This window comes from Schistocerca americana, chromosome X, assembly GCF_021461395.2.
Source record: "Schistocerca americana isolate TAMUIC-IGC-003095 chromosome X, iqSchAmer2.1, whole genome shotgun sequence".
Classification (NCBI taxonomy): domain Eukaryota; kingdom Metazoa; phylum Arthropoda; class Insecta; order Orthoptera; family Acrididae; genus Schistocerca; species Schistocerca americana.
In genome coordinates, this window is record NC_060130.1 from 810,362,897 (window position 1) to 810,380,607 (window position 17,711).

Below are 17,711 nucleotides of genomic sequence, written 5' to 3' on the forward strand. Positions count from 1 at the left end.
AGTTCGGGAAACCACCAAAAAAGTTCGAAGACAAGGAATTGCAGGCCTTATTAGGTGAAGATGACACTCAAACTCAACAGAACTCGCGGAACAATTGAATGTGACGCAGGAAGCCGTTTCTCTTCGGCTGAAAGCTATGGGAAAGGTGCAGAAAGTGGGAAAATTGGTTCCACATGAACAGAATGAAAGATAGCAAGCAACTCGAAAGACCACATATGAAATGCTGCTCGCCAGGTACGAAAGAAATTCTTTTCTCCATCGAATAGTGACAAGTGATGACAAATGGATCCTAAGCGTCGTAAATCATGGGTGAATCCAGGCAAACCGTCGGCATCCACTTCAATACCAAATCGCTTTGGAAAGAAGACGATGCTCTGTGTTTGGTGGGATCAGAAGGGTGTCACCTAATATGAGCTGCTAAAACCTAGTGAAACAGTTAACATTGATCACTACGAACAGCAAATGATCGATTTAAATCGATCATTGCGTGAAAAACGACCGGAATATGGACAAAGACAGCACAAAGTCATATTGCTCCATGATGAAGCCCCATCATACACAGCAAAGCGGATCAGGGAAACGACCGAGACGTTCAATTGGGAAATACTAGGCCATGTGGCTTATTCTACAGACTTGGCTCCGACCGATTATCATCTGTTTGCAAACACTGGGACACGCTCTCGCTGAGCAAAGCTTCAGATTGTACGAAAATGGCTCGTTGACCGGTTTTCCTCAAAAGAAGAATTGTTTTATTGGCGTGGCATTCATAGTTTGCTGAAGAGGTGGGAGAAATGTATAAATAACAATGGAGATTATTTTGAATAAAATATTGTTTATCAGTTTCAAACAACAGATGTGTAATTATTACAACCAAATTCCGGTTTCATACTTCTACACCTGGCACAGGTGTTAGTTGCAGTCGTTTGCTGTGTAGACATCTATAAGTGTGCTGTCGACTAGGAATCTTCGCACACGTTTCCTAAATCATTTCAAATACAGCTGGCTTCCTTCAGCCAGGCTGTTTGCGTGGTAAGTATTTTCCTGGGCAAGATTATGAACGCTCACGAATGTGAGGGTCTGCTGTTACGACTTACACTGCACTACGTGTGGCGGTTTAAGACTACTAGTAGATCGAACAGGCTACAACAGATTTTTCTAGGTTTTTGGAGGTATCTGACATTGTATGTTTACATATAACTCCCGTAAACTTCAGGTGTAGAGCTGTCATAGAGTAATGTCCCAGATCCATTCACATCAGATGAATCTGATGGCTAAGACATTAACTTGAGTGTTCCTGAAACCACTGTAACATGATTTGAATCTTAAACCAGTCAATTGTAATGGTGCTTGTGCAGAAAAGTGCACTATAATAGTTCATGAAGATATGTGGTCCATATGGCGCAGCTGAAAGAGCACTACTGGTACTTGTAGAAGCACATTAATTCCATGACTTCAACAGTAGGTGCCAAAGTTCATTCTGTATGGTAGTAGCAGTAGATTCATACTATAGATTCAAACAGGTTCCCAACTATCTGTAGTAATATTAGTAGCAGTAGCAGAGTCATACCATACATTTTCATGTAGCTGTACTGAAATGATCGCAGTTCTTTTTGATACATGACAGTAACAGTGATTTTTGCTGTAGGTATGCCATGGTGTGATGAAATTCGATAACGATGAGGATGAACTTTTAGACTCCAATCATCGTCTGATAAACCAACAGTAATCTAATGTACATGTTAGCATTGCATGTAGGAATGATTTTAAGTGATTCTTCTCATAAAATGTAAGTGCTTTACGTTATACATCGTCATCTAGTATTTCCAGCGAGTTTATAAATGGTAACAATTGATGAACCTAAAGATGTCAGTAATATGAAAAAGGTTTTCATGAACATTTGAAGAAGCAGCAGGTGCTGCAGAATCGCTTCGAACGATTGTCGAAGCCTTCAGAGAACAAACTCTTGGGAAAACACAGTGTTTTGAGTGGTTCAAAAAGTCAAAAGTGGTGATTTTGGCGTGAGAAACGACGAGTTCGGGAAACCACCAAAAAAGTTCGAAGACAAGCAATTGCAGGCCTTATTAGGTGAAGATGATACTCAAACTTAACAGAAACTCGCGGAACAATTGAATGTGACGCACAAAGCCGTTTCTCTTCGGCTGAAAGCTATGGGAAAGGTGCAGAAAGTGGGAAAATGGGTTCTGCATGAACAGAATGAAAGATAGCAAGCAACTCGAAAGACCACTTGTGAAATGCTGCTCGCCAGGTACAAAAGAAAGTCGTTTCTCCATCGAATAGTGACAAGTGATGAAAAATGGATCCTAAGCGTCTTAAATCATGGGTGAATCCAAATAAACCATCGGCATCCACTTCAATACCAAATCATGGTGTAGTGAGACATCTATTTGTGAACACACATGCTTCCAAATGATTTTTAAATCTTTTCTGATGAAATGTGGTATAACTCCTTCAACAAGGACACATGTGCAGGGAGTTTCTTCCTGCTCATAAAAGCGAGTGTCGGGGGACGTGGTGAGAAATGACTGCACATGTGATTTTGGAGGAATTCTATTGCATAACAATGAAAAAGTTTGAGTGCAGTGTAGTACTTCCGACAACCGTTGTTCAAGTTCATGAGGAGCCTGAATTTATGAAGGCTACTCTGAAATATTTCAGACGAAGTTAGGACTTTGAATATTTCACTTTGTGTCGAAACAAGCGTTGTATCGTTAGAAAGACAGAGGCGAGTGAGTGTGGCGGGACTTACCCCAGTTCACTGCTATAACCCGTTCATCTTAAGAAGAACCCTGATGTAAACAGACAAACGCAATGATTGGTCAGAAGCCGTATCACACGTACACTGGTGTTGTTACGCTCTTGGAAGTAGGGTCTACTTGCGTATTAGATACTGTATTACTATGTTATGATAATTTGAACTTTAAGATATTCAAATGTATAAACAGCCATTAAAGTTTTTCTTAATCACACTTTAGCTACGTAGTTTTTATTTAAAAAATCATGTACAGTCTCAGCCTCTTCAGCGTTGTGCTCTGATTGTCGCGCTGTTAATGCGCAGTATGAAAATGGCTGAGGTTGCTTTCCGTTCCGTAGTGAAACATGCGCGTGGAATACGGTTAACAATGCCGATAAATAGGCTATTCTTAATGTTTTCCATTAATTTACGGAGATAATCGTATTTGAAGTTTTCCAAGCGTTGTATATAATGCAGTTGACATACAAACTCATGCTGAACGTGTAGCGCAGTTGGTAGTGTAATGGGATGTAAAGCAAAGGCGGTTATTCGTTCGTTTGTTCAAATTTCCCCAGTCTCATTTTTTGTCTTCTCTTTCAATTTGAAATACCTACATCTTGTAATTATGAAACTCATCCCCATTTTTTTATGAATAATGCACGTTTTCTTATTTCTGATTACATGTTGTTGTTGTTGTTGTTGTTGTTGTGGTCAACAGTCCAGAGACTGGTTTGATGCAGCTCTCCATGCAACTCCGTCCTGTGCAAGCTTCTTCATCTCCCAGTATCTACTGCAACCTACATCCTTCTCAATCTGCTTAGTGTATTCATCTCTTGGTCTCCCTCTGCGATTTTTACCCTCCACGCTGCCCTCCAATGCTAAATCTGTGATCCCTTGATGCCTCAGAACATGTCCTACCAACCGATCCCTTCTTCAAGTCAAGTTGTGCCACAAATTTCTCTTCTCCCCAATTCTATTCAATATCTCCTCATTAGTTATGTGATCTACCCACCTAATCTTCAACATTCTTCTGTAGCACCACATTTCGAAAGCTTCTATTCTCTTCTTGTCCAAACTATTTATCGTCCATGTTTCACTTCCATACAAATACTTTCAGAAACGACTTCCTGACACTTAAATCTATACTGGATGTTAACAAATTTCTCTTGTTCAGAAACGCTTTCCTTGCCATTACATACTGGACGCGAAATTCCTTTTCCCATTTCAAATACAAATTCTTAATTATCAATTTTTTTTATGAAAGACTGTTCCTAAAAGTTGTTTAAATTAAAAAAAATAACAATTTAATTTTTAAGGCAAAGATGAAAGCCAAATCCTCTTTATTTGGACTATGTCCATCGTTTTATAACACTTAGGTTGATAAGTATCTTAGAAACATGAAAAACAATCATTTTCACAGCATCGAACACACCGTACAAATGCTGCATTTTTACATTTGCTGCTGTACCATTACAATATGAACCCAACAGAACTGATCTGAAGCCAAGGTGCGGGATATGGCCGCAACGCATGCAGCTTTTTCACACGTCACTGCCGAACTCTGGCGGGGATATAGAACGGTTCGTCATAAAAGAAGAAGAGAAAATGCTAAGCCTGGTTGACTTCGTGGATTCTGTTGTTGACTGGCTCGTTATCCACGTAGCAGGTGACACTTCCAGAATTGAAATGTATACCTCGGATTTGGATAAGGAAAGAGCTAAGAGATTACCTGCAGTGGCTTCAATATTTAACGATACGCCGAAATCCTTGAATACTCTCTTACATAACACACGGCTTATGCAGAAAAATTGCCCTATGGTTACGTCAGGAATTTTCACCATTCTTGTTTTTAGTTACAATAGTATGTTAGCTATAAACGATAACCTGTTGTGTTTTCCGTCTAGTCGTCATAGGAGCGTATTGTGAGAAATTTGCAGTGTATTATTTCGTGGTGCTTAAAAATTAAATGATATTCGAAGCTGTATTGCTCCTCTGTTTGTCTCGTTTTACCTGGGAACTGCAGCTGGCCACGTCACTGCAGGCTAGCTGTATCAGCTGACCGGCCAATGCTAAGTTAAAAGCGCCGGTATTGCTGTTGTCCCGTATTATCGCTAAGTCGATGTGCAAAATAACGCACAGCACAAAACGTACCCTTATTATCGTACTTGACAGTACTCACGACAGCTTGGCTGCAGTCCCACGTGAAACTGAAATTCAATGAGATTCCAGCAAACTTGGAAGAGTACACAGTGCAATGTTTACATCAGGTTTATTCTTATGATGAACGGAGTATAGCAGCGCAACGTCACTATAACGCGTCTGTGCGTAGAACACAAGTATTGCACCATAATTGAGAATGAAATTAAAAGTTGTCAACATATGCTTCAGTGTAATAATGTTTAAACTGTCAAGTATCAGATTGATTAGCTTAATATTTTACCTAAATACATCGTTTTAAGACAAAAATAAGTGGCGTTAATAATAAAGCTTGGAAGCCAGAAATTGGTCGTAATGTGCAGATGTATGTCAAAATTAACTGGTACAAGTCTCAACGTGATTAAAGCAGTATTTTGGTCAGAATCCGTGTTTTTTAAAAAATTGAAAGCTCTGAATATTAGACTTAGAAATGAGAAAATTTGTATGACGCTTCAGTTCAACATAAAATAATAACTACGTGACTCCCATTAGGCCAGCGGTAATAGTTTTCGAGTAATTTACGGAAAACTAAATTTGGAACAAAAACGTCCTTATTTGAAGTAGATTAAGCATCTGTTATATTAATGATAGAAAGTTTTGGTTACAGCACGTGATGGAATCTATCAAATAATACAGCTATAACAAGTTTTCGGATCTTTTGTTAATAACAACCAATACAAGGTTTCTTAAGGGGAGACGGAAGGCATGTGGGCTTCAAAAATTCGATTTTTAGATTTTAGCATATTTGAAATGCCTGGCGTTTCCTGCGTGAAACAGTTTTTGTTTTATGTAAATACGACAATTTTTTCGTGAGATATGATGGTTTTTCTTACGCTCTGTGCAGTCTGGCATTTAAATGCCACACCTTCCTTTTTGCACCATGCAGAGATAATGTGCAGCATTCTTTTACTCCTTGTATGTTATTTCAAGCTTCTATTGTTTTATCGCTTCAATGTTTCCTACCCTATATCTACTATCGATACTCGTTTTTCCTATCGTGTTTGTTATTGTGTTCGAGCGTTAATGATTATACTTAGTGAATTTTGTTGTGAGTGAAGTATGTGTTGATTTGTATTTTCTTTGGTTCCTTGTGTTTTCATAAAAATGCCGCGAATAAAGAAATTCTCGGCTAAATTAAAATGCAGAGGAAATAAATACGTAAAGGTAAATGAGGTTAGTGGGTCAAAGGACCTTAGAATGTTAAACATAAAGAAAATCAGCATATCATGAAAAAACTGCAGTGTCTTCAAGGCATTTCCTCACAGTGAGTTTGTAGAGACAAACATTCGTTTGGAAATATTATGGTGAACCTTAGCATGCTCTGTGATTTCATTTCCAAAAGTACTGTGCGCAGTATATGTGGTGGTGACGTATCTTTGGGTGAGAATCAGCGTCTTTATGAAGGGATTGTGTCAAACCTGACATTGAGTTGCACAAAATGTGATGCAGTTGCTACAACAATGACATCAAAAATACAAATAACAATTTATATGAGAACAATATAAGGCTAGTTTATGGTCTCAGGTCTATTGGTAAAAGGATGGAGGCAGGCAAACTCTTATGTGCATTACTTGAGATTCCAAATCCTTGTGCAAAATTTATGACTTACAGTAATGTTATTGGTACTGCTGTTGCTGAAGTTTGTGACATCTCAACGAAGGAAGCAGCTGAAGAAGCACTCAAGGGAAGCGATGACAGTGAAAGTAATGATATTTGAATATGTTTTGATGGCAACTGGCAGAAACGTGGACACACTTCACTAAACAGTGTCGTGACAGCTACATCATTTGATACTGGCGTTACGCCTTCTCTCCACTTGTTATGCCCGTTTGCCACTTGTTAGCAGCAGACACAGTGGCTGCGCCAAAGACTGAGACTTCGTGGAGTTTTACAATTATTTATTGAACTTTCTTTACAATTTCTCCCTCGTCGTCGCTGCCCAGTCTGCGGATCCCTCCGCCTGGCTGCTGCTGTCTAGATTCTCCGACAATGCGTGCAACGCGCGCCACCGATCGCACTCGGAGCCTCAGGCCACCGGTGCTCCGCCTGACGTCATGATGCCCTGTGGTTAAGATGAACTCGTCGCCGCGAGGTCAGCTGCCGACGCCTGCTGCACCGGCGGCTGGGAAGCTCTCAGTCGCGATGTCCGCGAGGTCCCGTCGTGGACGGACCACGCGCCGTGGGGCCAGGTTGCAATGAAGTCCGGGCGTCAGTCCCCGGCGGCGCCTGTGACCTAGACCGCGCTGCGGCCGGTCCTGTTGGAAGTTCTCGCTGTAGTTAGTCAGTCATGGTGCCGACCGAAGTGAAGTTGACATCTGGCGGCGAACGGATGACTCCTGCGAGCTGGAACAGACTTCTGGAATCGTCACCTATGAAGATTGAACATTCAGACACGGACCACGTCCGTCCTCAGATCCGAACTGCTTCCTGATGGCTTCTGTCTGTTGCTGCCTGCGCTCCACTATTTATATCCGGCAGGAGGACGTTTTTTACCCTCGGTGGCAGTTTTTTGTTATTAGTCCTGCAGTATATTGTAGCCTAACTTAGGGTGCTGGCCTCACTTCCCTTACTCAGCACTCCCCAGGCTTCGCTCGGCGCTCGGGCTGTGTGTGTCCTTGCATCAGCTTGTTGGTAGACCGCTACTGTCAGCAAGGCTATCTGTGCTGCGTTTACTTCACAACGCCTCGATCGCCGACTGCCTCTGTTTTGCCATTCCTCACTGCGTGAAACAACGCTTACTACATGTGGCAGCAACACTGCCTCCTCCTAAAAATTAAGTTCGTCCCCGAATTTACCCTATACATTAACTCTAGTTCTATCCTATATCCTACTTCTTCCCTATATACATCCAGGTTGCCCTGACTCATGCCCTACTGGTAATCCATTCTACAGGAATCTCATGGAGCGGTCTTGCTTTAACAGGCTGAATCCTCCGTTTTAATAAAACATATACCACACCGATAAATACAATCAACACGGTAATAGTACTGGTTGAAATACCAATGGTCACTATGCTATGTTTCCGCCTGGTATCGTGCTCCTCCACATGCCTTAATAATTGCTGCATTGAAATTTGGCCTTTCTCCGAATCTACTAGTTTATCTATCGTTTGCAATAGTGTAGCACCCAAGTTGTTGTTAATATACCTCAAATTTTCTACTGGAGCGATGCTGAATGACGCATCTGGCCAGTACAATGTCAGATGAGTATCTGTAACCTTGGTGACTCCCGTGACTGTTGCTGGTAAGCTGAAACGATCCCCTACTATTTCACAGTTTGTCCCGTTGATTAGCAAACCACTGTCCCGTAATTCCATCTCCGTGGTTGCTGTGCAATTCCATTGTCATAACACTTGGCTGATATCCCCTCCGTAGTGAATACTGAATACAACCAATGCCTCCCAACGTGCTGAAAATGTGGCGTAGGCTTCACTATTATTCTCCGACACTCTGAAGCTTCTGCTTCTGCCCTAAATAACTGGATCTCACATGACCCCTTGCCCATGAAAACAACCTGTGATGGACAAATGGAAACTGACTCCGTTAGACATCTACTCCACTCTAAACTCGACATAATAGCACGAGTATCCCCCTCCTTAGAAATTAATGAAAGCTCCTGTGTCCTGTACTGTACCCCTTCCCCATGCACTCCCATCTGACCGGATATGGATGCACTGTGCAACAGTGATACTGTCTCCCCACACTAGTTACTGGAAATCTAATCTCTACATACAGCTTAACTAGATCCGTTGTTACCATAATCCTAGACATATGATAAAAAAGTGACACACTCTCTTCAATTATCGACACTACGTGCTCTACCCCCTCTGGAAACTCTCCCTCTGCCTGCTTCAGACTCCGTCTGAATTTTTCTGGTGACATCAACGTAACACTCACCTGTCCGTGCACACATGACAATTACTGCTAACTACACATCCCTCGAACACAACTTATACTTAATACCCGGTTTACTGTCTGCTTCTGGCGCTTCTTTTCGCTTTCTACCAGAAGGAGAAGTACATATACACGGATCTACTACCACCTGGAACGGCTTAACTCTGCTAACGTGAACCACCATTGTCTTGGTAGGCAATTGTAATTTTATATTGACAGGTGATGTCATTTCCACTACCTGGTACGGTCCCTGGAACTTGGTTGTGAAATTCTTGGTTCTCCCTTTTGGAGCATATGGATTAGCTAGTAGCACCCATTGGCCTACTCTGTACTGTGGCAACTTCCTCGTTGTACCTCTCATACGTTCTTGTTGTTCCAACGCTTTCGTGTTAGCTCGTCTAACTCTCTGCCATACTTCCTTAATGGTTTTCGCAAATTGCCTTACATGCCCCTCCGCTCCCAGCCTTGGACAAAGCATGTCAAAAGGTGATGGCATCTTCCACCCATACACCACTTCGTATAGCGACAATCCTGTCGACGTATGTACCTTACTATTATATGCACTGGTTACGAATTGCAAGTACACATCCCAGTTGGTGTGTTGACTATTTACGTAGTGACTCAACATCTTAGCTATCGTGCGATACACTCTCTCTGTTCGTCCGTTTGCTTGTGGATGGAATGGACTAGTCCGTAGTTTCTTTACTTTCAGTAACTTACACAGTTGCTTCATCAGATCAGACGTGAAATTAGTACCTTGAACCGAGATTAAGGACTGAGGTATCCCATACCTGAGTAACCAATTATTAACTAAAGCTTGTGCCACCGTACTTGCTTTCTTATCTGCTAATGCGACCATGACTAAATACCTAGAAAAGTGGTCAATCACTGTTAACACATACTTATTCCCTGCTGCACTCCTATTAAGTGGGCCTAATAAATCGACTCCCATTTGTTGGAAAGGTCTGTCTGCCTCTGGTAATCTTTGAAGCTGAATCTTTTGATGGCCCAAGTCTGCACGCTGTGTGCATGGCACACAATTCCTAACGTACTCGTCCACGTCCTGATGTCGTGTCCTCCACCAAAACAACTCCGCTATCCGTCTGTCCGTAGGTCTTCTCCCTCCCTCTGGAACGACGACGCACGGGCCGCTTTTCGTCGACCTGCAAAGTAACCCGTCAGTAGTAGGGCAAGGTTCGTGTCACGACACGCTGCATTGTTGCCAAATTTATTCAAGATGGCGGCAGTAACGTCATCCAAGATGGCAGCATGTAGACTTGGCAACAGCACATGACGTCATCCAAGATGTCGGCTTTTGGAGGGAAAATAGGCCAATTATACTACGTCCACTAACCTAACCACCAGAAAAAATGGCAGGAAGTTTGAATTCCAACACAGTAATGCATGTAAAACCTTACTTTTCTTTATTATTATTCATTATTACTTAGTCAATCAATGTAATATAGTGAGAGAATATTTTCAAGATATCTAAACCTGGGAGTTTTCCAGGCAAATGCTGCTTTGTTTGCTGTTCATTCCGACTGTGACCGACTGAATGCGCAGGCAGGGGAATAGTACATGGCAGGATGTGGCCACTTGAGATAGAGATAGATAGATAGACAGGTAGAGAGAGAGAGAGAGAGAGAGAGAGAGAGAGAGAGAGAGAGAGCATGTGATTCAACAGGAATTTGACTCTGAACACTATGGGACTTAACAGCTGAGGTCATCAGTCCCCTAGAAATACTTAAACCTAACTAACCTAAGGACATCACACACATCCTGCCCAAGGCAGGATTCGAACCTGTGACTGTAGTGGTAGCGCGGTTCCAGACTGAAGCACCTAGAACCGCTCGGTCACTTTGGTCGGCCAACAGGAATTTCTCACTGTTAAATATCAAAGAGTTTCTCTCACCTTTGTTCGGGGATTAGCACGACATCCAGTCTGCCAGTTGTGGGACCTGAGCAGGCATCGTGTGACCTGCACATGTGGGAACATGTGAAGTGTCCAGTTCGGCCAACGGCAGACAATTTGTGCCTTACGAACAAAAGATTTTTGTACAGTGTATTAATATGGGGTGAATTATGATGATGGTATATTTGCACAATAAGGATAAAAAAAGCTGCAGTTGTTCAGATATTACATACTCCCATATCAACCTCTAAATATTCAGATAAACAGTATTCCATACACTGCTATCTATTTCCTCACAAATTCTTTAACTAAATAAATAAACCGCATTCCAGACACAGCCTTGTATCTCATAAATTGTTTAAATAAACAATATTCCACACAGCGCCTTGTCTACAAGAAATGGTTTAAACAATATTCTGTACACTACAATCGATTCCTGGCTAATTTCTTTCAATAAATAAATAAACTATATCCCATACAATCTCTTGTATCCAACAAATTGTTTAAATAAACAGTATGTCACATATTGCCTTGTCTACCAGCGATTGTTTAAGCAATATTTTATACACTGAAATCGATTCCCAGGCAAACAGCAAGCCAACCAACTGAGTCCTTCTCCCGCCGATATCCAGGTAGGGCATGGCAAAGGGAGGGTTTGGGGTTTCCCAGAGGGGGAGGGGTTAATCAGTTGTTGGATTTAATTATTAAGTTTATTAATTAGGTATCAAAAGCGTGTTTGTATCAGTGAGGGTAGTTCTGAGGAGATGGGATAGGAGGATAGGGAGGGGGAGGGTGTGGAGGAGGGGGAGGGGGAGGGTGGGGGTTTCTTGGAAGGACGGAGTATCCCCAGGGGGTCATAATCAACTTAGCAGAACAATAGGTTAAGGAATGTATTCTTGTCCCTGATGTAGGCAATCCACACTAACAAAATGCACCGATGCTTTGGTTCAAATGGCTTTGAGCACTATGGGACTTAACTTCGGAGGTCATCAGTCCCCTAGAACTTAGAACTACTTAAACCTAACTAACCTAAGGATGTCACACACATCCATGTCCTAGGCAGGTTTCGAACCTGCAACCGTAGCGGTCGAGAGGTTCCAGACTCTAGCGCCTAGAACCGCTCGGCCACTCCGGCCGGCCGCACTGATGCTTTCTTTAAACTACTACTGATACAGAGTATTATGGAATATTAACCAGTTTCGCAATGTAGATATATTCGTGAAGTGCAGTTGTACTAGGCCCTAGTCCAATATAGAGTGTAGTCTGCACAACTAGACTCTAGTCTAATCTAAAGTCTAGCATTACTGTATTTCATGAATACATCTTCATTGCGAAATTGTCTGATATTCCATGTGGCTATACAGGGTGGAGAAATATTCTGTCATGAAATTTTAACCCTGGATAGCTGATGCTAGTAGGAACCAAAACTACTAATGTTGTGTAGGTCGACAACACACTATTTTTAAACTACGGAAACCCGGCACCATGCGCTCCAATTGACTGCGGGATTGCACTGTTGTCGGATGCTCTGGACAATGCATGACCACGAATGCTTTGCCTACCGGAGAACGCGATGTACTCAAGGCGGCCTGCACGCCCGTTGGTAGCGCGCCAGCCTTCTACTCTAGGGGTCTGGGGGCGAATCCGCCAGGGTCCAGACACATCCATTGTAGTTTCATGATAAGATGTGCTGGGAAACAACACATCAACAACTGTTAGTTCGCGTACAGAAAGTCTTTTACAAATTGTGTCGGCCCTGAAAAGGGCCTTTTTTTGTAGCTAGGACATTATTTACTTTAAGCAGGTGCTCGAATTGACGCGACACAATCTTGGGTACGTTGAACGATGTTTTGCCGAACTCTTTCAAAGATTCCTGGAATTGGCCTGGTGTGATTGGCTCCATGTTGAATGTGATCCATTAATGCCTCTTCATTCTAGGTGGTTCGCGTCTGGGTGGGTGAATTACAACTTTGAAGAATCCCCATAGAAAAAGTCCGGAGGCGTGAGGTCTGGTGATCACCGGGGCCATGCGCTACGAGCACCTTCGCCAATTACCCGGCCGTCAAATAGTTCATTTAAATGTCCACGCACAGCACAACTGTTATGTGCGGGCTCCCCAACATGCTGCAACCACATGTGCAGCAGTATGTCCAGGGGAACATCTTCCAGCAGGCTGGGTAGAGTTTCTTGCAAAAAGTGAAGGTAATTTGCCCCAGTAAGTCGAGGAGGTAGACTGACTGGCTCAATCAGACAGTCACCCACAATTCCTGCCCAAATGTTGAGCGAAAATCGTTCCTGGTGTCCAAGGATGTATGTGACATGAGGATTTCCCCTTGCCCAGTAATGAACGTTTCGAGTGTTGTAAAGGCCATTCCAATGGAAGGTGCACTCGTCGGTAAAAAACACAGTGGTGGGAAAGTTGGGATCTCTTGCAACACATCGCAGAAACCACCGGCAAAACCCTATCCTGTGTTTATAGTCCGCCACAGGATTTAGGTCTTGGACAGGGTGGAAACTAAATGGATGCTGGCCATCATCCCTCAAAGCCTCCCAGACGAACCGATGAGTGACCGCCATGTCGTGTCCAACCGCTCGAGTGCTTGTCGTAGGTGCTTCCTCGAAGCGCTCGAGAACAGTCTCTTCAAATGCAGCATCCCTTCATGTTCGAGGTCTTCCAGCACGACCATGATATCTCGCTAACGACCCCGTTTCGCCAAGTCGCCGGTGAATTGCTGTAAACGTTTGTGGGTGTGGGTGGCGTCCTGCTGGGTACCATTCTTCATACAACCGTCGAGCTTCATGTGCATTACCGTCTGCTATTCCATAAACGAAAACCATATCTCATTGTTCTTCAAAAGAATACTGTGCAGCCATGCTTATTGTGTGACTAAATCGCAGGTGACGTGTTTGTGCTCTGAAGCGAAGCTTACGTGTGAATGCCTCTGACGTGAGGTGGAGAAAAACAGCAAGACCTATTCGACACATGTGCATAGCACGTTTGGGCAGTGACGGGACGAGGGACGTTTGTATGTGTGAATCGACAATCATAGCACTGCCCGTCAACCGACAAATGGGTCAGGGCAATCCCACGGACAATCGGATTGCGTGGCGGCAAGTTTCTGCAATTTAAAAATGGTGTGTTGTCGACCTAGACATTAATAATTTTGGTTTCTACTGGTTAAAATTTCGTGGCACAGTTTTTCTCCACCCTGTATATCATGTGTGCATTACTCATGTGTGAATTTATTGTCGCCTAACCAAGCGCTATTAGTGCAGCTTTAATAGTCCTGGCCTGAAAATGAACTTGGTAGTTCGAAACTAGTCACTAGCTTAATAAACCGCAATTGTGACGCAATTACAGTAAAGAACATTTTATCTTCCTCTCCTACAGTTCTCGTAAAGCTCACCATATCGCTGTTCACTCTGAGCGACACTCACTAGGCGACGAGTCACACTCACTAGCCAACTGTTTCTTGCCGTCAGCTTTGCCCAACAAGCTGCAAACCACAAAGCAAATGGCGAATGCTGCTCAGCTTTGGTCTGCAACCACCGGTCTGCCGCTGTTGTAACTTGACAACTGTGTGTTTTGTGTCAGCTGTTAGGCCACCTGCCATGGCCATGGTCACAGAAAATGTGGTAGCGACGAAGACGACCTTCAGTGTGAAGCTGCATTTTGGTATGCTGATGAGGATGCGGCGAGCATATGATGTGGTGTGGTGCACCGGAGCTTGGACCCTCAGTGTGTATGCTGCGAAGTGTGCCAATGTGGCGTGGCAGCAACTATGGTGACCGATGTGCGTTCACAATGAAACCAAAATCGAACTCGCAGCTCCAGCACACCAGTTATGGTTCACACCTAGTAAGCCTAGTCTTCAGGTACAACCGCCACGCTTATAGAATCCCAGACGAGTTCCCAGTTGCGACTGCATAAGTTTCACTCAAGAAATTGAGGCTACTTCAAGACAGCTCTCGTTGTTTTCCTTGGGGGGTGATGATCTCTGCTTCAGCTTTCTTTCCCTCCCCGTACTCCAACCAATTAATAATTAAAATGAATTACTCTTGGTGGTGTAAACCAAAGACTTAATTAATTGCTAGTCATTAACGAGGCAGAAACTTTGTGAGATGACGATCCACAACAATTATTTGAATTATTAGTAAATAAAATCTTTAAAACTGTTCATATAACTTCGAAGACTGGCGAAAACTACAAACTTAGTCAAATTAGTGAAAACTGGCTGGAGCCCCCAGTACAGTGGCAGGCAAACTCGATGCATAAAGTTTTAACGGACTGATGAAAGATGTTAAATTGTTATTTAAGTTCACAGATCTTCATTGAAAGAAATAAATCACTGGCTAATTCACATCTCTCAGATTCCAGTGGACACATGACAGTAAACTCTAAGTACAGACCAGCCCAAAAGTGAACAGAGCCCCTCACAGTCGAGTCTGGGGATAAATCTAATTTCAGTGCTCAGAAATAATGTTCCAGACCCACTTTACACGCAAATTGCAAGTCCGAACGATCACCTCAACAAAAATAAACAGCATCCAAACTAGCTCCGATATTTTAAGTCCAACTGTTGGACCACCAGAAAAAAAACTTCTGTCTTTTTCACGTGAGCACAGGTGAAAGTTGCCACTCAGAACAATAATGATCCTGCCTTCACTAGAGTGCACAGGACATTGCCATAACAAAGATGGCCATCGTCCTTAAATAGTTTCAGTTCACCCTCTCCATGACGTTCTATGTGTGTGTCACCTGAATTTTCATCTTCACCACTCTACTTCACGTTTTTTTAATACAAAATGGCAATCACTGATTTGACTGCACCATTGGCTGTGTGCTGAGATTTTAGTCTTCTTTGATGTATCATGTAAAATTCTGTGTGCAATGGTTCACCCAGAAATTAACATTAACTAAATGTGAAACTTGTCACAAATGCTCAAAACTGTCCTTGTTCATTGTGCCGTTAAATATTTTCAGAATCAATAAATGGCACCACCTCCTTATGAGACTTTTACCACTCTTCATATTGCGCCAATCAAAATCTGAATAGTATTAATTTTTCAGAGACCACTGGCGAAACTATTCTAAATTAACAAGAAAAAAAAGAAACATGATACAAAAAATACAGATCTTAACAACTAATGATTGCATAATGTGTAATACAATTTCTGCCAACATACACTGCCTTGTTGTATGTATAATTGTATGATGGTAATTTTTTAAATCAGCATCCGATAAAACTTCAATTAAAATATCTGTTACTGCTGAATTAATTATAATATAAATCAGAGGCAGGCACAAATCGACTCAATGAGCAGCTCTCCATCTCAGGCAGGAAAAAGAACAGAGTTTTGCGCTCTGGCGAAGGTTAATCTATAGCTGCTTGTACAGATTTCCATAACAACTGTGGAAGGGATGCATATCAAACCAGATGTAAACTTGTGACATTGTTGTATTGACTAATGTCTCGTTCTATTCAGTGCATTAGATGGAAAATGGAAATGCCATGGGGCTAGGGCCTCCCGTCGGGTAGACCGTTCACCTGGTGCAAGTCTTTCTATTTGACGCCACTTCAGCGACTTGCGTGTCGATGGGGATGAAATGATGATGATAAGAACGACACAACACCCAGTCCCTGAGGGGAGAAAATCTCCGACCCAGACGGGAATCGAACCCGGGCAGTTAGGTATGACATTCCGTCACACTGACCACTCAGCCACCAGGGGCGGACAGTGCAATAGATTATGGTGCTAAATAAATACATTTAATTGTATTCCTTTTATTAGATTATGCATAGGAAACAAAAGTAATTACTTTGACATCTGATAACAAAATACTCCTTTGACTACTACGTATAGTCATGAAAATACAATAGGTCAATATAAAAGCTTATTTAGAATACCGCATAACCAATGAATGACAAATTAACTATAGGTTAAGCACAGAAATAAATAAATGAATAAATATAATTCACTGTAAATAAAACGGGTTATATGTTCTTACAAATCTGAAATGTCACTCAGCAGATGATGCTAAGGTGTGCATCTCTGTTTGCTGAAGAAGACAAGTTACATTTGGTGTTAAAAATCTCACAGCTGCAATTTGCAGAACTACATTGAGATGTGAATCAGTTAAAGTGGTTCTTCGTGGAGATTTATTTATCTTCATTAAAGAGACAGTTTTTCATACAGATCAAACATTGATAGCAGTTTGGCAGCCATTTTGAGCATATTTGAGAAATCTGTTTCCAAAAAAATGTTCAAAAAATGTGATAGGCTTTTTCGTGATAAATATTTAGCCTTCAATTCACTATCACATTAAATTGTGAGCAATTCGCACTGTAGAGCAGACACAGCGTCATCAATTATTATAGCAGTTGAAAAGGGTGCAGCAAAGACATTCAAATCTATTGATAAATCGTCCATATCTCTCAGTCAGATGGAAAATCCAAATAGCTGCATTGGAAGAGGAGTCATCACATTTCTGTGTAAGAAATTAACAGATTTGTCATTTCAAAGGAAATTTTTTTTATTATGGACAGTAATTAAGTTATATCATATGTAGGTACTTTAGTTCCTTGCTCGCATAAATTATTAAGAAGATTAAGTCGTATTTCACCCTCTGCATTTCCATAGTGGATGAAGTGATATCTTCTGTAGTGACGTTCTAATTTGTACTTTTTTATGCCTAATAATTTACCACATACCAAACATTGTGCTCCTCCTTCACTTTTGGTGAACAAGTAATCATACTCCCAACTAGAATTGAACTGTAATATAGAACATCACTTTACCCGATTACTTTGACTAGCCATTTCAACTACACAATGCACTGTACCATGACATAATATAACAGGTGATCAAAAAGTCAGTATAAATTTGAAAACTGAATAAATCACGGAATAATGTGGGTAGAGAGGTACAAATTGCACACATGCTTGGAATGACATGT